The sequence below is a fragment of the Saccopteryx bilineata genome, chromosome 1, assembly GCF_036850765.1.
Source record: "Saccopteryx bilineata isolate mSacBil1 chromosome 1, mSacBil1_pri_phased_curated, whole genome shotgun sequence".
NCBI lineage: Eukaryota > Metazoa > Chordata > Mammalia > Chiroptera > Emballonuridae > Saccopteryx > Saccopteryx bilineata.
The window spans coordinates 206,842,259-206,865,239 of record NC_089490.1 but is presented as its reverse complement, the minus strand read 5'-3'; the positions used below and the strand labels follow the sequence as shown (position 1 = coordinate 206,865,239).

Here is a 22,981-nt window from a genome sequence, read left to right as displayed (position 1 = left end):
TCCTCTCTTTTTAAGAATTATTCTAATTTTGAACATGACTTTCATAAAAATTTCAAATCACAGATTAGCTACTATTTTATGTAATAACTTTTTACTCTTAACTCCTTCTCCTTCTAAAATCTAGTTTATTTTGGCATTTCAAAATATTATGGCAGCCCTGACTGGGTAGCTCAATGGATAAAAGTGTCATCTGGATATGCCAAGAGTGTGGGTTTGATCCCCGGTCAGGGCACATACAAGAAACCACCAGTGAAGGCATAAACAAATAGAACAACAAAATCAGTGTTTCTCTCTTTCTCCTCCCCCTTCCTCTTTCTCTAAATCAATAAATACGAATTAAGTAATATATGTATTATAGCAGTGTGCTAAAATAATGAGTTCTGAAATGGCCAACCTAAATGGTGCTACTAAAATGTTATCCTGGAATTTTATTTCTAAGGGGGGAATGGGTAAAATATTAAGATTTTAGGAAGAGGCTCTTAAAAATTAACTCTGGGTAATCTGTTCTTAAAGGACTCTAGTAACAGACATTAAAATCTTCCTGTGGACATTTTGTTGTTGTTTGGTTTTATACATGTTTGTCTGCTCAAAATACACCCTCTACAATAAAAGCTGGGGGTTATTTTTTTTAATACTATGACACAAGCCACAGGTATATTCTGTTTTTATCTCTCATCATGTTTTAAACATTGAATTAGTTGCCAATATGGTAGTATCAGAAAGTTTTTATTTTATCATTTTTTAGAGAAAATTTTATATAAAAATATGAAATTCCAGATTTTCTATAAAAATCAGACTATCTGATAGTATTGGGGTCAGCGATTCCACTTGAACATAGGGTCTGAAGCTGAAGAGAGAGCCTGGGACCCTGTCCCCAACACCCCACGGGCCTGCTTGCCTGAGGGAGGCATTTTAGTTTGAAAGGTGGACAGAGTATGGCTGAAAGGAGCCAGTCTCCCCCTGAGGTGGGGTCATCATATAACTTGGGGACTATGACTGGCATATCAGTGGTACCTCAGTGACAAAGGGCAGAGACTCCTGGGTGCCCCAGGGGCAAAAAAGAAACTATGCCCATCAATTCCGCCCGCTCCTGACCCTGCTCTGACCACCGTGACACAGGTGCTGCCAGTCCCTGAGCCACACCCTGAAACTTGACTGTGGCAGTAATATCGCAGTACCGACCGTACCTGCTGAATTAAAAATACTGCTGTCAGCCATCTTTCACATCATGTTTGATGCCTAAGCCAAGGCAGACTGTAATTTTTACTTCTTTCAACGCTCTTGTGAAGCTACCAAGAATGGAGAAACATAATGATAATTGCAAATTACCTTGAAATCTGAATTCAGGAGTTTAGGCAAACTGAGTCATAGTCAAACCCTTGGATCAAAATTTGGATCGGCCCCGTCTTTATCAGATGTGAAGCTGTGAGTTCTGCTGCCTTGTCATTATTACATTTTCCACAGAGAATGGCTATGGTTTTCATACCACTGGGCAATTTTAAGGTTGATCAAAAAGCAAAATTACCAAATGACTGTAGTTCAACTTTCTAAAACAAAGAAATGAAATGGCTCTATGTGGATAATTTTGAAAATCCTTAATCTGGGCAAATTAATGCTGGAATCTTCATTTAAGTTGCCTTTAAAGTAGGGGCAATAAAAATACCTACCTGAGGCCCTGGTCGGTTGGCTCAGTGGTAGAGCGTTGGCCTAGTGTGCAGGAGTCCTGGGTTCGATTCCTGGCCAGGGCACACAGGAGAGGCGCCCATCTGCTTCTCCACCCCTCCCCCTCTCCTTCCTCTCTGTCTCTCTTACCCTCCCACAGCCAAGGCTCCATTGGAGCAAAGTTGGCCCAGGCACTGAGGATGGCTCTATGGCCTCTGCCTCAGGCGCTAGAATGGCTCTGGTCACAACTGAGCAGCCCCCCGGATAGGCGGAGCATCACCTCCTGGTGGGCATGCTGGGTGGATCCCAGTCGGTTGCATGCGGGAGTCTGTCTGACTGCGTCCCCGTTTCCAACTTCAGAAAAATACAAACAAACAAAAACAAAAAAAACCCTACCTGATACTTTTGTAAGGGTTAAATGAGGTAATATTGTAAAGTCTATAGAATATTGTCTGCCTATAGTATGTGCTTAAAACATGCTTGAACTCATCATTTCAGTTATGGCTTCCTCCACGACTGGATGACCTGAGTGATGACATGGCACACAGGAGAAGCAACTTCTCCCCCAACTTTTTATAAAGACATAAATATCCTTTGTGTGTGTGTGTGCACATTTTCAACTTTATTAGGTAATGCAGAACTGTTTTCCAATGTGGTTGTAACAATATAAATATGTTTTAAAAATTGAAAAGCGAAAAGGATTAAAATTTCCCAAGGAGTCAGAGAGCCCAGAGGAAAATCCCTGAGGCGGGAGTTAGACTGTGTTCTGACCCCAGTCTCCAGGCCTGAGCACCCAGTGTGTTTGCTGAATGAAATTCTAACCTCATACTGATTGTCTGCTTTCCATGTGGGACGTCACTGAAATGCGTGGCTTCCTTTGGGGGCACTAACTTGTAGCAAAACATCGACTGGATGATTACCAACAACTCAGGTGTTTGGAGTCCACTGTAATTCTTCTTTGTCTGTGTCCCCAAATCGTCACGAACTCAGCCAGCATTAGGGTTGAGCATACTGGACCATGCATGATCCTTTTTACAAACCTGTCGGAACCTCCTGAACTGGCCTTGCTTGCTGCTTCGGGTTTTTCCTCCCCAGTGCGCAAGGATACATTTTCCTGGGGAAACATATGGGAAAACAGTGAATCCATATTTAAATTGAATTAGATGTCGAAGTGAAAGCAAATTCAATGAGGTCTTTTTTTCCTGCTTAAAAAAAAATACATCTGCAATTCAGACCCCATTGTGGTGCTCAGTGATTAAAAAAAAGAAAGAAGTTTCTTTAAAAACCAGGGAAATGCCATTTTGCTGAATCAGATTCATCCATGAATACTTATCAACCTATCTTTGAGACAGAGGCTTTTAAACCAGGAGGAAGGAGCATCTCCAGGGAACCATGCTTCTATATCAGGTTTAAAACTGTGGACGTGTGTCTGGAGGGGAGTGATCTTTGGTCATGGATTCAAAACCAGGAAGGGCTGGAGGGGGTGGCGTGATGGGGAGGCGTGTCACACGTGGTACACCATGAAAAGACATATAATCGACATAGATCCACCGCTCACAAACATAAGGGGATATTTTATAGCTTCCTATTCATTTAAAAATATCCCCTAATTTGAGGGAGTAGTCTATTCAGCGTGCATTGCGTGTGACTGTAGCGTGCCCTCTCCCGACTTCCGACCTCGGCCTCCACTGGAAAGCCATCCGATCCCCAGCCATCCAGATCATCGCTGCATCGAGTTGTCCTTTGGATCCATAGGAGAGTTTGACAATATCCGAACCAGACGCCCTAGATCGATAGGGAAGTTTGGCAATATCCGAACCAGACGCCCTCTGTTCTACAGCGACAATGTTACGGTGACGATGGACTGTAAGAATACAGTGTGGGTCTGCGTTTGCTCGCGAGGCGCTGTTTCTGTAACTGGAGTGGAGTTTTTTTGTGTTTTCTTTTTGTAAATCGGGGCGTGGCTGGCCTGCAGAGCCACCGGCGGGCTGAAGGGGGCGCAAGGGCTGCAGCGGCGAGCGCGGGCGCGCGCCTGCGCAGTGGCGGCCGCTGCCCGCGGACGGAGGGCCGGGCGGGGAGCATGCGCAGCCCCTCCGCCCGGACCCCGGCGCGCACGGTTCTGCGGCTGCGCGGTGCTCGCGGCAGGTGACCTCTGGGTGCTGTTCCTGGTGGACGGCGTCCCGGTCCTCTTCAATTCGCGGTGCCGGGCCGGTCTTAGAATCCAGGGTGGGGCCCAAGCCAAGGGTGCGAAACACGGAGTTTATTCCCGCGTCCGTCGCGATGGAGGACTGTGTTTCCCGTGCCAACAGCTGCACAGCTGCTCCTGCTCCATCCCGTGTGTCGTCCTTAGGACACCTTCATGCACCTCCCGGCTGACCTTGGACCGAACCGGTTGCCCCGCCACCCCCCCCCCCCCCGGGCTGTCGAATGCGGCCCTCCCCGAGGTGAAAGGATTAGCATCCCTTTCATTTCCCTTCTGGCTGAGAGTGCCTGTCACTCCCACGCTGGTCTAGGACCGCCGCCTGCTCCTGGTGGGCTCCCTGGTTTTGCCCGGAGTGAGCCGCCCTCTCCTTTCTCCCTCTCTTATGCTGAGATTTCCAGGCAATGGGATGGATTTCCTGACGGTGATCTCTGCACCAAACCGTGTCCAATCGCCGGCTTTGGTGGCGGGGACCCACGCCCCTGAGTGTGCCCACGGGAAGGTGCATTGCCAGCGAGCCCTCCACGTGCAGCGCGTTGACCAGGGGCTGCTTGGGTCCCCGGCTCCTCTTCTGAGCCCTCGCTTACGTTTTCTCCTGCTGGTTCAGACCGCTTCAAGACATTAGAGGAGGAAATCCGGGACGTGGTCCTGCCCAATGCACACAGCTTGGAGTGTTGTTTTTTATCAGACCTTATTACACCCACCCTCCCCCCAATCCAAAAGGAAAATAAACCAGGATTGACAAGCGTTAGGGTCACTTTCAGAGCTCTGTGCTTCTGGTACTCATTTATTTTGGGAAGCATTGTATGGCTGAAAAAAAACTTTCCAGCTTTTGCTTAAGGCTGATCCTGTTGGAAGGGGTATTAATTTCTATATAATCAAGAGACATTGTAGGCACAGATTCAAGGAAGCCAGCCACAGTACATATTTGAGCCTCGTAATTATTTTAGCTTTTGGAAAGCTAACTTTGAAATCTGAGTTTTCCATTTGCTAAGAGAAAAAAACAAAATAGTTATATGTAGTTTGGTCTTCTACACACACTTAATACATACATACATACATGTATGATTTGAATAAAGTGATAAATATAAAGCCTAACATATTGTAGTGATTGATAAATGCTAGCCATGTGTCCTCGGGCAAACCATGGTTCAGAGTGTCCATTTTCTTTCTATATTTGTCCATCTGCATTAAATTTATTTTGAAAAATTAGCAAATACAAATGAAATAAAATTGATAAAACTCTAGTCAAGCTAACCAAAATTGAAACAGAAGAAACACTAATTACTAATATCAGAAGAGAAAGAGCCCTGGCCGGTTGGCTCAGCGGTAGAGCGTCGGCCTGGCGTGCGGGGGACCCGGGTTCGATTCCCGGCCAGGGCACATAGGAGAAGTGCCCATTTGCTTCTCCACCCCCAACCCCTCCTTCCTCTCTGTCTCTCTCTTCCCCTCCCGCAGCCAAGGCTCCATTGGAGCAAAGATGGCCCGGGCGCTGGGGATGGCTCCTTGGCCTCTGCCCCAGGCGCTAGAGTGGCTCTGGTCGCGGCAGAGCAATGCCCCGGAGGGGCAGAGCATTGCCCCCTGGTGGGCAGAGTGTCGCTCCTGGTGGGCGTGCCGGGTGGATCCCGGTCGGGCGCATGCGGGAGTCTGTCTGACTGTCTCCCCGTTTCCAGCTTCAGAAAAATACACAAAAAAAAAAAAAAAAAAAAAAAAGAAGAGAAAGAGGGACGATCAATATTGTTCCCATGTACATTAAAAGACAATAAAGAGGTCCTGGCCGGTTGGCTCAGTGGTAGAGCATCGGCCTGGCGTGCAGGAGTCCCGGGTTCGATTCCCGGCCAGGGCACACAGGAGAAGCGCCCATCTGCTTCACCCCTCCCCCTCTGCTTCCTCTCTCTGTCTCTCTCTCCCCTTCCCACAGCCAAGGCTCCATTAGAGCAAAAGTTGGCCTGGGCGCTGAGGATGGCTCTATGGCCTCTGCCTCAGGCGCTAGAATGGCTCTGGTTGCAACAGAGCAACGCCCCAGATGGGCAAAGCATCGCCCCCTGATGGGCGTGCCGGGTGGATCCCGGTCGGGCGCATGCGGGAGTCTGTCTGACTGCCTCCCCCTTTCCAACTTCAGAAAAATACAAAAAAAAGACAATAAAGAAGCATTTTGAATAACAAATTATCTGTCATAAAAATAGATGTAAAAATCCTTAATAAAATATTAGCAACTAGAATACAATACATGAAAAATATTTATATAGCTTGACTAAGTAGGATTTATCCTAGGTGTGCAAGATTGGTTCCACATTCAAAAATTAGTTAAAAGAATCCATTGTATCAGTAGGCCACACCAAAGAAGAATTATATGATTATACCAATACCTGTAGGAAAATATCTGACAAAATCCAACTTCAAGTTTGCTTTAAAAAAAATTCATTAAACTAGAAATAGAGGGGAACTTATGCAACATGGTAACAACTACAAAAAGCTTACAGCTAACATCATACTTAATGGTGAAAAATTAAATGTTTTCCCTCTAGGACTGGAACAAGGCAAAGATGTCCCCTCTCATCACTCCCGTTCTATATCATATGGGAAGTTTAGCTGATGCAATGAGACAAGAAAAAGAACCATACATACTCCAAAGAAAGAAAATTGTGCACAGATGACATATTTTAGAGTCTATGTAGCAAATACCAAATAATCAACAATAAAAAAACCCTTGCAGGACAGTAAGTAAGGTCGCAGGGTACAAAGCTAATGTACAGAAGTCAGTTTTTTTTACATATCTGACATCAATGTCCAATTGTAATTCTAAGTTGAAATCACAGACAGGTTTAAGTCTGCCAAACCATGGACAGGAACCACAAGGAGGACTGGACAACTCTAGTGACAGGAATCAAAGAGGAGCTCAGTAAATTGAAGACTATTCCATGGCATGGATAGGAAGATTGAATACTGTTACGAAGTCAGTTTTTCCCAGTTTGAACTATAGATTCAGCACTTTCCCAATCAAAATCCCAGCCAGTTATTTTGTGACTCGATGAACTGATTCTCAAGTTTACATGGAAATGCAGAAGACCCAGAATAATCAACACAATACTGAAGAATAACAGAGCCAGAGGACTGATGCCACCCAACTTAAAGACTATTGCTGAAGCTCCAATACTGGAGACAGTGCGATATTGATGAGAGAATAAATGTATAGGTCAGTGGACCAAAACAGAGAGCCCAGAAATAGATCTGTGCAAATATAGTCAATTGATCTTTGACAAAGGGCAAAAGCAATTCAATGGAGAAAAGGCAGTCTTTTCACAAGTGGTGCTGGAATAATTGGGTATCCACATTAAAAAAAAATCTAGATATAAAGGTACTTTTCACACAAATTAACTCAAAATGGATCAACAGTTAAGTGCAAAACACAAAACTATAAACCTTTTAGAGAATAACATGGAAGAAAACCTAGGTGACTTTGGATCTGATAGTGACTTTTTAGGTCTGACACCAAAAGTGTGATCTATGAGAGCAATATTGGACTTTATTAAAATTAAAATTTCCTGTTCTGCAAAAGCCACTATTACGAGAATGGGAAGTCATAGATTGGGAGAGAAATCTTTGCAAAAAAACATATTTAATAAAAGGACTTGTGTCCAAAATATATAGAGAGAACTATTAACACTCAATCCTAAGATAACAAACAAGTTCAAATGGACAGATGATCTGAACAGATAGATACCTTACGGACGAAGACACACAAGATGGCAAATATGCACATGGAAGCTTCCTGGACATCGTACATCTCTATGGGATTGCAAATGAAGTCAACAATGAAACATACTGCTGCACACCTATTGGAATTATTAAATCCCAAAACCAACAATACCAAATGCTGGTGAGGATGCAGAGAACAGGGACTCTTATTCATTGCTCCTGGGAATGGCACAGCCCCTTGGGAAGCCAGTTGGGCAGTTTCTTAGCAAAGCTTAGCTTTACCAAATAGTCCAGCACTTGTGCTTCTAGGTATTTACCCTAATGAGATTAAATATATATATATATATGTATCTACGCAAGAAACTACACTGTATACTCAAATCTGTAGAGAAGCTTTGTTCATTAGAAGCAATCAAGATGTCCCTTAGGCCTGACCTGTGGTGGTGCAGTGGATAAAGCGTTGATCTGGAACACTGAGGTCGCCGGTTCGAAAACCTGGGCTTGCCTGGTCAAGGCACATATGGGAGTTGATGCTTTCTGCTCCTCCCTCTTCTCTCTCATGCTCTCTATTCCTCTTTCCCTCTCTCTCTCTCTCTCTCCTCTCTGAAAAATTAATAAAATCCTTAAAAAAAGTTAAATATATATATATATATATATATATATATATATATATATATATATATATATATAAAGATGTCCCTTAATATGTGAATGGGTAAACTGCATGACATCCATGACATCCATGAAAAGTCATGGAGGAACCCTGAATGCGTGCTGCTATGTAGCACAAGCAAGTCTGTAAAGGCCGTGTCCAAGTGTGTGTCATTCTGGAAAAGGCAAAACTCTGGCGACAGTCAAAAGATTAGTGTGCACCAGGGTTTTTGTGAAGAGGGGGAAGAATGAGGTTAATAAAGCCTAGGGTCGGCCCTGGCCAGTTGGCTCAGTGGTAGAGCGTCGGCCCAGCTTGCAGGAGTCCCGGGTTCGATTCCTGGCCAGGGCACACAGGAGAAGCACCCATCTGCTTCTCTACCCCTCCCCCTCTCCTTCCCCTCTGTCTCTCTCTTACCCTCCTGCAGCCAAGGTTCCATTGGAGCAAAGTTGGCCCAGGCACTGAGGATGGCTCTGTGGCCTCTGCCTCAGGCACTAGAATGGCTCTGGTCGCATCAGAGCGACGGCCCAGATGGGCAGAGCATCGCCCCATGGTGGGCATGCCGGGTGGATCCCGGTCAGGTGCACGCAGGAGTCTGTCTGACTGCCTCCCCGTTTCCAACTTCAGAAAAAAATAAAATAAAATAAATAAAGCCTAGGGTCTTTTAAAGGCGATGAAACTATTTTAGGTGACTCTGTAATGTTGGAGACATGACATGATGTCCAAGACAAAGTATACCTAATACAAACTATGGAACTTAGCTAATTCAGAATGAAACAAAATCAACAACTAACACACTTCCCAAATTTCCAGAGATAACTACTGATAACATATTAAGGTATCTCTTTCCCAATGTGTATGGGTAGATGAATCATAATTATATATATTTTTTACATTTATGATTGAATTTGACATTTTTCTCTATGGTGCCAAAAAGTTAGGTTTTGATGAAAGGCAGAGTAACTTTTTTTTTTTTCAGAGATACTATTACTTCTATCTGTGAAAAGGAAACATGCGTGATTTCTCTACGGCATTCAATACAGATCCCAGGGAAAGTGTCAGATTCTAGCTGTAAATCGTGTTGACTGGATTCATACATGTATCCAACATTCCTGAGCCCACATTACATGTCAGTCAATATTTTTGGCACTCAAAACTTGCCTTAGTTAGTGGATGGAGTTGAATTCCCACGGGGAAAAGACATTTAACCGAACAGGAACCCAGTTAAGTATATCAGGAGAAGCTGTGATAGATGTTTTGAAATAGAACACTGGTTGTTTGAAGAGATTTTTACAAGAGACCTGGTTTGGCTTCAGCTGGGAAAGTATCAATCTGATCCTGTGCTAAGTCCAAGTGCTACTGAGTGTGAGGCTTGAGGGAAAAGTGAGGTGGGGTGTGAGGAGGGCATTCCGGGCCAGGGAGGTGGGTGTGCGAGAGCCAAGGTGGGAAGGGCTTGGTGCACGCACATTGTCACCACATTCTGTGGGATTTGCTGGAATTAATTGTTCAGGCATTTGTGAAGCAGGATCCAGATTAAAATCTGATGCTTCTTCACGGAGGCATGAAGGAGGGGCAGGGGGAGGTAATGGGAAGCTGTAGGCTTGGTGGGAGGCAGTGATGTCTGTACTCCACAGCGATGAAAGGAGAGGGCGGATGGGGGAATTTGGTTGGTAGAAGAATTTGCAGAACTTGGATAGACTGGATGTGGACCCAGGACTTTGGCTGGGTACTGTCCACGGAGATGAGGAAGTCTGGAGCAGTCCCTGCACGTCTAATTTTTCTTCTTTCTTTGAGTCAAGAGAGATTATGATATGGGAGAGAGAGGAGGCAGGGAGAGTGAGTCAGGATGAAGGAGGAAGTTAACAACGTAGAATTATTTTTGTAATTAATTTTGTAGCTGGTCTTCCCAGAGCTACACAGAAAAATCAGGAACAAGAAGCTCTCTGTCTCGTGAACCCCAGGTTAACACAACCCTCCGTCTGCTCCTGATACGATGAAAACACAGGCAGAGCTTTCTGGAAACTTGCTGGGGTTCGAGCACAGGTGGCCTTCCCGAGGGACAGACACTGTGTGATGTGGCGATGTCAGGATTGATGCTTTTTACTGTCTTCCACTTCATTTTTCTTTTCTTTTTTCTTTAGCAATAGAGACAGAGACAGATAAGGACAGACAGACATGAAGGGAGAGAAATGAGAAGCATCAGTTCTTAATTGTTCATTGATTTGTTCATTGATTCCTTTTTCATATGTGCCTTGACTGGGGGGCTACAGCAGAGCGAGTGACCCCTTGCTCAAGCCAGCGCCCTTGGGCTCAAGACAGTGACCATGGGGTCATATCTATGATCCCACACTCAAGCCAGTGACCCCACGCTTAAGCTGGATGAGCCAGTGCTCAAGCCAGTGACCTCAGGGTCTGGAACCTGGGTCCTCCGCGTCCCAGTCTGATGCTCTATCCACTGCACCTGGATAGAGCCTGGTCAGGCTCACTTATTTATTTTTTATAACATTCATACAAGAAAGACCTGGTGTTAAATGCTAAGACATATGTGCTATGTGGCCAGGAGCTGAGTTTGCTCGTCTTCATGGTATAGAAACATCAACTGTTTTAAAACATAGTATTTTCTAAGACTAAAAATTTTATAAAGTGGAAAGGGTTCTTTGAAGTAGAAGAATACTAGGGATGCCTTAATGTCGATCTTTGAAAGTAGTCAAAACTCACTCCAGTAGACATCATTATAAATTTATTGTAAATGACCAAAATCGTTTAGAATCTTGCTGCACACTAAGCAAAATCCAGTGAAAATAGTGCTTCATACGTTGGAAAGACATAGGTTCTCTGCAAATGCATCATTCTCTGGGCCTTTGATGACTCATCAACATTTGGGACTGCAAGCTTTGATTGTCTGTTTGAAAAGCCAGCTATAGAAAGTTGACAAGAGTGTGCACACTGGGCATATCCACTCATCACTCTCAGTAAATGCAATGTATGTGCACATCTGCTTGTTTGCTTAAATGTAAAACAGGAGGAAGATGTTTAAGCCTCGTTTGGTAATACAAGACTGCTATTCGGATTTTAGCAAGTTATAAAATATTAGTTGTCACCTGTGCCCTTCCTCCTCTTCAACTCATTCTTCCCCTCCGAAGAGAGACAGCACACCGACTGGTCAGTACTTTTAAAGTTACCAAGGGTCTCAGAAATCCGGGGCTCGATAAGGATCTGATGACCTTGGAGCCAGGTGCAAGTTCACCTCCTTTGTTGACGACAACCTCATCCCCCACTCGGTCCCTCTTTTCAGTCCCAAGTCTTAGTGTTCCTCCTGTCCCCTAGGTGAAATGCTACAGTCCCCTTTTCAGAAGTTAAATGCTGTTGTTGTTTTCTTTTTTTATGGTTTTTATGGAGAGTTGGTGGGGATTTTCAGGGCTGGGAATGAGGATTAAAAGAAAAAGCAGGCTTTTGCCTTTATAAAAAATTTTGAAAGTCTCATTATCACAAAGAGCATCACAAATTTAGACAGTTGTTTTGAAGAAAAGAATTGTGAAAAGTCCGTGGCCTTCGGAGGAAGCTGAGGGAAGGTAGGATCATAACCACAAGGATAGTGGATCTGCGACTGACAATTTAGTGAATCTTGTATTTCAAAGTCAGGGATGGGGGTGGGAACAGGACCAGGGGCCCCGCCTGGCACCGAGAAATTAAGGACAATGACCCCAGGAAGTAGGTGATACCTGATCACGTCGAGAGGGTCCAGTGTGCAGGACACGGCTGTCCCAGCAGACGCAAAGCTCAGAAACGGACATTCCAGATGGGGTTTGCATCGTCAGTAAGACTCGAGGGGAAGTGGGTAACAGGCGAGTCTCCCCGTTATCAGTGTCTTTCCACTCCTGGGTGGTTACCAGCCTAGACTGGGATAAACTTTGACATCAAAGCATAAACCCAGTCATCCAAACCGAGATGGGAATCTGGAGAATTCTTAATCCTATCTTGCTGCTGAACAGGATTAGTATAATCTGGGCGTGTGCGTAGAGGAGCAGCAGACCTGGCGGCAACACCTCTTCTGTTGGTTTAGGAAGCAGAGGGATAACAAGACCTGTGACTGGAGGAGGCAGGAACCGGGACGTAGGAAGCAGTTATAAGGGATGCAGGAGGGTGGGGGTCTGCAAGGTCAGACATGTGAAAGGAAATTAACCAGAAACTTCTTCAGGATCACAGAGGTTGTTGCAAGCCTCATTCTTTTTAAGCTTTACGGCTGAGACGTTCAAATACTTTCCCAGCTGGGTTTAATCGAAGCATGACCAGTTGTCTGTGGAACAACTTTCATCAGGCTTGCCCTGTGGCAGGGCCTCTACATGCTTCAAAACCTGCAGGTACAATTAGGACTCGCTATTCACAAATCATTCTGCCACCACGTGTTTAAAATCATCTGGCTCTAAACAAAAAGCCTGACCATACTGTGTTACTCAAATGTGTATGAGACAACATCTGCCCTAATGTCCACAGGGTCTAGCTGGAGATGGCGTTGACAAATAACTGTTAATTAGTTCTAAATACATTGATCTGACTTACAGCTGAATTAAGACAAATCCTAGGTAGGGATCTGACAACTCGAGAACCGACAAGAATCTTGCTGGTGCTCAAATTTTACCTGCTTTGTTTCAGTTTCTATGTTTGTTTTTAAATGGGCACAGTCTTTTTAATTTATAACCTGCCTTAGATTCTTCTGGTTTAATGATGTGTGCCTTGGCAGAGACAATATTTCCTGTCACTCTTCTGTAAAACAGAAAAAATATCCACTTAGCAAACAAACAAAACTGTGTACGTAGCAAGTGTTGGAGCAGGTCCCTAACTAACCCCCCCCCCTTTTTTTTGTATTTTTCTGAAGCTGGAAACGGGGAGGCAGTCAGACAGACTTCCGCATGTGCCCGACCGGGATCCACCCGGCACGCCCACCAGGGGGCGATGCTCTGCCCATCCGGCAGACCAGAGCCACTCTAGTGCCTGGGGCAGAGGCCAAGGAGCCATCCCCAGCGCCTGGGCCATCTTTTGCTCCAATGGAGCCTCGGCTGTGGGAGGGGAAGAGAGAGACAGAGAGAAAGGAGAGGGGGAGGGGTGGAGAAGCAGATGGGCGCTTCTCCTGTGTGCCCTGGTCAGGAATCGAACCCGGGACTTCCGCACGTCAGGCCAACGCTCTACCACTGAGCCAACCGGCCAGGGCCCTAACTAACCCTTTTGACAACAGGGAATCCCTCCAGCAGTTCTTCAGAGCACCTGCCTGTCATGTCTGCCCTCCAGCAGGGGGCTTCCAAACACCATTGATGGATACGTTCACAGGACCAGACAGTAATCTAGTGTATCGATATTTCAGTTTTCTGTTTTGGTTTTCGTTTGTTTTGTTTTCTTGTTTTTTGGGTGTTTTTTTTTCTTTTGCTATTTGTAAACCACACATTCTTTTCTTAAAAGGAGTTCCTCTCTGTAGAGGTGCCCCCTGGGACATCTGGTTGGCGAAGGCCGAGCTGTCCCTGCAGAAACCCCAGACAGGCTGGAGCAGGGACAACCTGCCCCCCAACCAGCTCCTCTGGGGACACTGCTACGGATGCTGCAGGAGAACGTGTCAGCAGAGTGGCACTGAGCGCGAGGCTTTGCCTTCAGTGTGGCTGCCGGTGTGTGTGCATGCACATGCATATGTGCATGCATGTGTGTGCGTGTGCACAGGCCTTACTTGTTTCTGTTTTGTTCCTGGAAAGATGGCATTTTATCTCCAATCTCTTGAGAGAAAAAGGCATTTATTTCCACAAATTTCTTCACACTGTTTCACAGGTGTGCCCCACGAACAGACGGGTGGGCCGCATGCGTCTCCGTGTACTCCTGGCTCGAGGCCAGCGCTATCCTTCCCTGAAACTGCATTTTGAGGATTAATTTTGAGAGGGAGAAAGCACTCTCTTCCCTGCACGCACCTTCCTCGGCTTTGGTAATAAATCTATCTGCAGCACCAGCCGTGACAGCAGCTTCCATTGGAACCGTGCCTGAGCAGTAGTTCAAGGGCGATGGCTCTTTGTTTTGTATTAAAAAACCACAGCTTTTGTAGGGTGTCCCTTTGTTCTGACTCGGGCCCCATCTGAATCTTTGCTTCTGGTTTATTTAAGTAATATGACTGTAAAGAGCAGGCGCTCGCGTGGGCTAACAAGTACGTTCTTGCGCACAGATGTTGTTGTGGTCTGGTCAGGCTGCTGTGACAGTGCTCCTGACCCAGCAGATGTTTATCTCTCATGGATCTGGGTACTGGAAGCCTGAGACCGGGGCCCAGCTTGGGCAGGGAGCACGGGGCTGTCTTCACTGTGTCCTCACGGGGTGGGAAGAGGCAGGGAGTCTTTATAGGACCATGACTGTCATTTGTGACCTGCTCACCTCCAAAGGCCCTGCCTAGGGATACCCTGACATTGGACACTGGGATTTCCACATGTGAATGTGGGCAACACGCACCCTCAGACCACCGCCCACATGCTCCGACCCAGGGCTCATGTGTGGGATCTGCGCTGGTTTTGTTACCACTGGTCTTACAAACGTTGTAATGAAGCCACTCACTCATTTTCTCTCCATACACTAGATTTTTGGGGTGATCCTCTCTTATTTCCTGTCTGTCCTCTGTGTTTCTGTCTTTTAAAAAAAGTCTCTTTTTCTTCCCTTTCATGCCTTGATGTTCACGCTTTGGTTTCTGTTCTCGGGACAGTAGAGGAGTTGCTGTTACGGAGCGCCTGCCGGCTTTCTCGCAGGTGCTGTTCCTCCTGGTTCTGTAGGGAGACGCTGTTCACCCCCACATGTGTGCCCATAGGAACTTGAAGCCTGCAGAGGCTGGTGGTGAACCCGACGTTATGGAGCTCAAGCGGAGTCAACACCCAAACTCGGGACTTCCACAGAAAGAAGTCTCATTTTATAACAACATCAAAACTGAGTCGTGGCCCTGGCCGGTTGGCTCAGTGGTAGAGCGTCAGCCTGGCATTCAGGAGTCCCGGGTTTGATTCTCGGCCAGGGCACACAGGAGAAGTGCACAACTGCTTCTCCATTCTTCCCCCTCTCCTTCCTCTCTGTCTCTCTCTTCCCCTCCTGCAGCCAAGGCTCCATTGGAGCAAAGTTGGCCTGGGCACTGAGGATGGCTCTGTGGCCTCTGCCTCAGGTGCTAGAATGGCTCTGGTTGCAATGGAGCAACGTCCCAGAGGGGCAGAGCATTGCCCCCTGGTGGGCATGCCAGGTGGATCCCGGTCAGGCGCATGCAGGAGTCTGTCTGACTGCCTCCCCATTTCCAACTTCAGAAAACAACAACAAAAACACCAAAAACTCTCTACCTTCTTCATTTTATTTGATGATTTAATATATGACCTTTCGTTTGAGTTCTCCCCTGGTCAGGGTTTTTGCCCCGTCTTTCTGAATATGCCATACCTACTTCTAGGTTTTATGTCTCATCTGTGTGTTCCAATTTGGTGACTTTGAGTTGGAGTCAGAACTTAAAAGACACTTGAGAAATAGTCTCATTGTAGAATTCCTGAGTGTTTCCAAACCTTCTCCTCCACCTTCTGGGTTGGTTTCGGCCACACCTGTAACTCGACAGCAACGCCTCCGAGGATTCATGCTGTCAAGTCCTTACAAAGCATTGTATCATTTTTCATGAGACAACCTTTTGTGCCCGTGTTCCATGAGGGTTTATCTAATGTGTGTGGGAAAGGACGGGAGCAGAGTAGGACCACAGGTCGCTATGAACACACCTGACTCTGGGTATCACAGCGGTTCTGGTGCGGGCAGGGAAGGGCGCATACGTGGTACTGAATGGTGCTGGGCAGCCGTCGTGGTGGTGGATGGACAGAGACCCTCTGCCTAGTCGCCATGTCTGAAGGGACCCCATTTCTTGAGGAATTGAGAAGAGAGAGAAACCGAATTCACTTTCTGTGAAGACCATGCATTCCAAGCGGTGTGGCATTGAGTTTGAGACAATACAGTCTCTGCAGAAGTTTTCATTTTACAAAGTTACTTGGGTTGAATATTGCTTAACGTTTCTACCTAGATCACCAACTTTTTTTCTGAAATTATAGCCTATTGTATATTTTCAGCTATATCTCATTTCTCTATTAGATTCTGGTGATATTTTTGAATTCTCAAACGTTTGAGGATGCAGTTCTGCGTTAAGATTTATTACATCATTGTCAAACATTTTTATTAATCCAACGTATAGCATCCTTGCAGTCCTCCAGTATACATTGTTTCTGTGATTTGTTTGACACTTATAATTGCAAAGTAATTATATGTGGAAGTAGTACCTTCCTGGAGAAGTAGAGAAAAAAAAAGTGAAATAAGTCTGAGCTCAGAGATTTCATATTACTTAACTTCCCAACTCAATGATACTACTTTGGGGGATCAGAAATATACATGTATCTTTAAATTCATCATTTTGGTCGGTGCCTTGTTTGCAGTTCCATTATTTGATGTGTTTACACATGTTTCTCTGTTCCGTTGTTTTGCGGTAAGCCGGGTTGTCTTTGATTGTTCGCTGGCCACTGTGCCGGGAACATTATGGGGATGGTTGCGGCCAGGGCTGACGTCACCTCCTTCAGCGAAGACCCACATTGACTTTGCCAGGGCTGTGTGTGTGCACTGAGGGGTCTGTGAAGCTCCAGGCAGTAAAACCCAGGTGGTGAATGTCCTGGCGGGCTGGGTAGTTATTATTCTACACTCAGCCCAGAAGGACAGCTTCCGGAAGGCTTGGACTCATGAGCCTGTGAACCTCGTGTCGACCCAGGTCTTGCATTTCTGCCCTCTCGCTCTTGAAGTTTTCAAAACGAATGTTCAAGTTTGGCAGGGATGGGCGGGCAATCAGGAGGCAGAAGCAGTTTCTGGGATTACCCCCTCCCGCCCCTCAGTGGTTCCATTTCCCATCCCCTTTGCCTGAGGACTCCTCCTGAGTCAGCTACACGTTGCTCTTAAGGAGAGGTCATTGGTGTCTTGTCCAGCGTTGCAGGTGTGCCCCAGCGGGAGGGCTGGTCCGAAGGACCAGGCTCCCAGGAGCAGGAGACGCCATGTAGGTGCTTTGTGTTTCGTGACTGATTTGACTTGGAAGTGATGTCAACCCCAACCACACGAAAGAGGCTTGACTGGACTTAACCTCTGAAAATGGAGTTTCCAAAGCAGGTTTGATGTCACGGTGTACTGTGGTTTCCATAACGACGGGACATGACTGCCTGAGGAGGTTGGAAGGAAGAGTGCTACCCTCCCACCGCACCTAAAGCAAGACATGCTGGATGCCTAGTGACAGACTTTGGTTGTGGGTCAATCAGACAAAGGCTGCAAGAGGAAGAATGTCCTCTGTCTGTTGATGAAGGAATGAAAACGGGTCAGGGCAGCTTCTCTTCCATCAGTGAGTGTGTGGGGGACAGTTAGCACCCCTCGAGAGGCAGCAAGACCCCCCACATTTAGACCATCGTAAAAACGACTGACCACCACAGGTGCAGCAGGGGCACCCTGTAGCTCCTCAGGGTTCTGGTATAGACGGTGCAGCTGCAGGGCCCCCATCGGGCGGTGTTATTGTAACAGTGTGTCCGTAAGTCTCTCCGTGACCGGCAGTGTGCACTGCCCAGCCTCTGCCAACCTGCAGCCGACTCTGGGAATTGCTGGGCGTTTCTATGTCCATGTGGAATAAACGCTTTGGGCTGGAAAACAGGAACTTCTATCCGTGACCTGACATTAGAGTTTCGGCAGACCTGGGTATATTCTGAGATTACATTTTGCCATCTAGCTGTTGTTGATTTTGAAAAATACTGAGATACGTTTGCTAATAATTCACTGGCCCGGAGTCCTGAGTTGTGGGCCTGAAACTCGTGGTCCACCACAGAAAGTACAGACTAGCCACCCAGCTATTTAAATTCACATTGACTGGCTTTCCTGATTTATATGTAGTCTCTCATTTAAATATCATTTATTTCAAGAAAATTTAAGACATGCATGGCTTAAATTTGGGGTCACATAATGCATTACAATGAAAAAATAGTTCTATCACCATCAAGAAAAATTACTCTTTTCCTTTTATAGTCTTATTAAAGCATGTTCTACCAAACGATCTCAACAGCAATTCTGATTGATGCAAATAGAAAACATTCAAGAATTGATCAAACTCCTCTCTTTTTTATCGAGAAAGTTGTTTCCCTTGATATGGTAGAGGAACTAACATGTAATCCCTGAGCGATGATATCATTCCTAAAGCACCATGTGCCCTCCCTCACGGACAAAAGGCACACAGGTCCTCAGCGACCTTGGGCATTCACTGCCAGGTTTGAGATTTTGCATTTTCAGTGCTTTCCACAGAAGTAAAAGGGCGAAGAGAATGTTTTTTCTGAGAAGCCGCTACACGCCCAAAGGGGAAGCATTTGTGTTTTGAGAAGCAGAGTAAGGTGTCAGTAGGAGTCAGCACGGAACCCCAACACAGGACCTTGTTGTCCATGAGGCTGGTGATTGTGGGAGCTGTGCTGCGTGGATGTTAGAAGGTGCTCAGTGATAGTCTGAGACCTGAGGGCAGGCGTGTTGAGCCTGTACCACGGCATCTCGTCAGGGACCGAACATTGGTGACAGTGGCTGTGACGATACCACAGGCAAGTCTGAGGACAGTTCACTCGCTGAGTTTTCACCTAGGGAGGGCAGGACTGTCGTTCATGCTTGCTGGCGGTAGACACGATGGCTCCAGCCATAGCTAAGCTGAGGCCACGGGGTCACGGAGAATGGTTTGATATTAAAAGAGTATTCAAATGGTCCACTTTAAGATGAATTCCTAGGCTTTCAATCTAAGACACGATGATACAGTCAGCTTGAAGGAAGGAGGACTTTAGCACTGTGAGCTGCTCTGATTCCTGCATTTCCTGTCAGAGGGAGCATGACGATGCTAAACTTGACTGAGCCCCTCGGTGAGGTGTTTCCTGTTGGAAGCCGACCCCATAAACTGCTCAGCCCCCAGCCCTCTGCACAGCTGCCCCGGCGCGCCTTGGCGTCTGTACCCCCTGGGTCCGCACTCTGCGGCCATGCAAGGACACCCGGGCTACATCTCTTTTCTCTCAGAGCTGTGTCTGTTTCGACTTTCCTTTCTCCTGTGTGAGCCTTCGCTCCCTCTGCCCACGGCAGATGGGGCTGCAGGCGGGTGGTCCCCAGGGTCCTCACAGTCACAGAGCGTGGTCGGTGGTGACCCAGTGCCTGTGGCTCTCAGCATGTGTGGCTCCGTCCCCACAGGAGAGCTTCTCACGCTGTGTCTGGGCACCAGTGTTAGGAGCAGGCAAGTGCAGCAGCTCCGAGTTGAGAGCGTGTTTTGGGGCTTGAGCTGCACCTGCTTCCCTGCCCTCCGCTGGGGGAACCTTGGTGTTGACTTGGCCCTGGGCGTCTGGAGTTGAAAGGAGATACCCACTCAGGCACCCTCAGTGTAACCAGATCACCTCCTACTGAGACGTATCAGCGGGAAGCTGGGCTTACTGCGTTCTCAGTGAGCTCTGCTTGGGTATGTGTGTGTTCTCAATTGGGCGTTTGAATTTGGCTTCAGGTAAAACCAACCCAGGGTGATACATGAATGTCGTCACTCGTTGAGTTCACTTTATCTTGACCCGTTGGGTCCCTGCCCTTGAATCTGAGGAGAAGGAACTGGGCTCACAGCTCAGGTGAGCACAGGCTTTCCCCCATGACTGGGTCGTCTTAGGTCTTAGCTGCTCTGTGCTGCCTTTGGTTTCCCCGATTTACCCCGTGTTGGGTTTGCGGCCGTGATGGTGTTGGCTGTGCACCGAGGCTGGAGGCTGATGGCATGTAGCAGCTCTGTTATTGAGTGACGCCCTGACGGATGTCTGATGTCTGCAGAGGGTTTTCTTTGGATCCTGATCAATGGCGTGCTGGACACTGAGCAGAGTAAATGGCCAGGTCCTTTCCCGTCTTTAAACAAAGGGTGTCCTCTCTGAAGGGCATTCTCTCCCGCTGGCTCTTGAGTTTGAATGTGAACGACAGTGTGCCCCTCCCTCGGAAGGCAGACACCAGCCTGTCCCCCTGATGGCAGGGTGCTTCGTGACCAGTGCGGAATCCAGCCAGCCCCAGGTCTCTGCAAAAGGCCCAACGGGAAGACGCTTTTGCTGTCCTGCCAGCGGCAGCATCACGTACACGGCAGGGAGCTCCTGGAACTGGAGACTGGTGCCCTGTCTGTGCGGAGCTCAGCTGGTGAGTGCCCACTGCTCTCTCCTCCGAAAGCTGACAGTGATCTTCCCTTCCGAAGAGACCTTGTAGGGACGTCTGCACAGCACAGATACGCAAGAAGGTCTGACTTCAGATCTCGTATCCGTGAGCTGTAGAGACACGTTACCCTGTGTGGAACGGCGGGCGCACTTGGCGCTCCACAGCTGATTCCGAGCTGCCATCCATCCCAGGCAGGGGCCTTATGCTCTCTGGCTGGGGCTTGTGGTCGCTTTACTTTATGTAAAAATACTTACACTGGTCTGCGGTTTCCTGCTTGGGTTTGAACAGCAGAGCTTGCAGTGGGGCAGGGCAGGGATCCAGTTCCTCTCCCCCTCCCTCCCCCCGTCCCCAAGGGGGCTGATTGGAGGTCCTGACCCTGGTGTCCCTGCCACACAAACCTGTCCCGGGGATGCAGCAGCGATAAGTCCTGTGCTTTCTAGTGTCCTTAGTTGTGCAAACATGGTGACTTTGCTTCTCTGTGTTGCACCCAAAGTTACAGGGAGAAAAATGTAAGCCAGGTAGTGTGTCGTTTTATAAAGATTTGGCAATCTCCACGCTTGGTGACATATTTATGTCAAACTGACTTCTAAATAACATCTGATTTATTACCTTTTCTTCATAAGACAAAAGAGACAAAAAGAGCTCTCATACTTTTTGGAAGAAAAATGGAGAGAATCTTAGGGACTAAGGGTCTGTTAATCATGCCTAAGCACTTTATAAAATTTAAGTTATTAGATTAAAACTTAAAAAATGTGTTATTTTCCTGGTATTGGAAAACATCATTAAGCTGATACCCTGCAGTTTTACGAGTAGGTCTACTGAGCTCATCAAAGGCTGATGAAACAGACAGTCTTTCTTCTCTGCTTGTGCTTGGGCATTGTCCTTCCTTCTGGGAAATGTGTGGTGGAGAGGAGACACTGAGGCAGCACAGGCAGGCTCTCAGGGGCCCGGGGCAGGGCGTGGTCCCAGAGAGTGACAGGACATCGGGCTAGGAGGCTCAGCTACAGGTTGTGGGGACACCCACAAGTCCTGTATGTAAGGCTTGCTTAGTTGTAAACATTAAAAACTGTATTTGGAAGAAAAGGGAATGTCCGGCGGTGGTCTTGCTGCTTCCCCGAAACCATCTCATTTCCACCCATCGTTCTGACCCGGTCCCAGCTGAATATCTTGAAGAACCTCAGAGAACAGGTTTGCACCGTGTTCTGGCGAGTGGCAGGCACTGCCTCCCTGGGTTCAGAAGACGCAGGGACCCTCCTGAAGCCCCCACACTGTCTTCCCAGGAGGCCGACATGTGCACTTCTTTGTAAAGATGTCCAAGGTTTCCAGAGCAGGGAGCTAACAAGGAGCTGATTTTTTTTTTCTTAGAAGATGACTTCTCACTGCTCACATCAGAGTGGGCTGTGCTCCCGGTGGGGATAGCGAGCCCAGGTGGGAAGGTGCACCAGCCGGCCCGAGCCCCCAGGGCTGGCTGTGGCTCTGCGCTCCTCCGCTATGACTATCAAATGGGATTGAGTGCTGGTCCCTGCACCACCATGGAGCATATTTTGCTTGCTTGTGGGATATTTGATTAATCTTACTGCGTTCGGCTTAGTTTAGGTAAAAAAGAAAAATTGTGAGTTACGTTATGATAAGCTAAAACGTGTAGAGGTCACGTACAGTAGAGAAGATCAGTATTTTCCCTCCTGCAAGAGTTGCTCTCTTATTTCCAGTTGTAGGAAATGACACTTGACATCTTCCATTTGTCTGGGCAGGTATTCGGCTTTAAGGGTTGGGATTGAAAAAACACATTTATTTTTATTTTTTATTTATTGGTTTTGAGAGAAAGACAGGAACTTGGATGTGTTTCTATGTGTGCTCTGACCAGGGTCGAACCGGCAATCCCTGACCTTCATGGTGGGAACTGTAGCCTATGGAGCTATCCAGCTGGGGCTAAAAACATCTTTTCTAAAGAGACACTTCTAATGTCACTTTGCCTGTTTCTTAATAATAGGATACACATAGAATGAGATTGTACTGTTTAAATGCCATGATTACAGTAGTGGGCAACCTTGTTCTTCTAAATGGGACAGTGTGTGTGCTGGGTTGGGGGGAGGTTCTTCTACCCCCCACTACCACAAAGTGTCATCACTGTCCCAGCTTCCAGGGTGTGCACTCAGGACGTGAATGACACCCCATCGGTCCATGATCAATCTAGTCCAATCCTGGAAATCTCTCAGGATAGGCGGTGGGAATACCAGGCATCCCAGCTCCATAAAAGCTCACAGGCTGAGCGCCCTCCCTCCTTTGCTGGTCGCCCTGCCAGTGACTGGCAGAGACCAACAGAAACACCAGTCCTGCTTTGTTGTCCCCTCGCTGAATGTTGATTTGGTGTTTAACAAAAGCTTGGGAATCCACGAGTACCCTGCAGGGTGAGCCCCCACCGCTCCACGTGGGTCTGGAACCCGCCCACCCACGCCCACGCGCCCGGAGTCTGTGGCAGGTGTCCCCGGCCTTGCCGTTCTCTCCGGAGCGGCTGCGTGATTCTGCCCCTGCACGACGACGAG

The 22,981-nt window shown here is 47.2% G+C and overlaps 1 protein-coding gene across 14 annotated transcripts in view; it reads left to right on the top strand.

Annotated features, from left to right (window-relative positions):
* Positions 1-22,981, top strand: part of ANK2 (ankyrin 2) — a 380,522-nt gene that overhangs the window by 172,338 nt on the left and 185,203 nt on the right. The gene's annotated exons all lie outside the window — the stretch shown is intronic.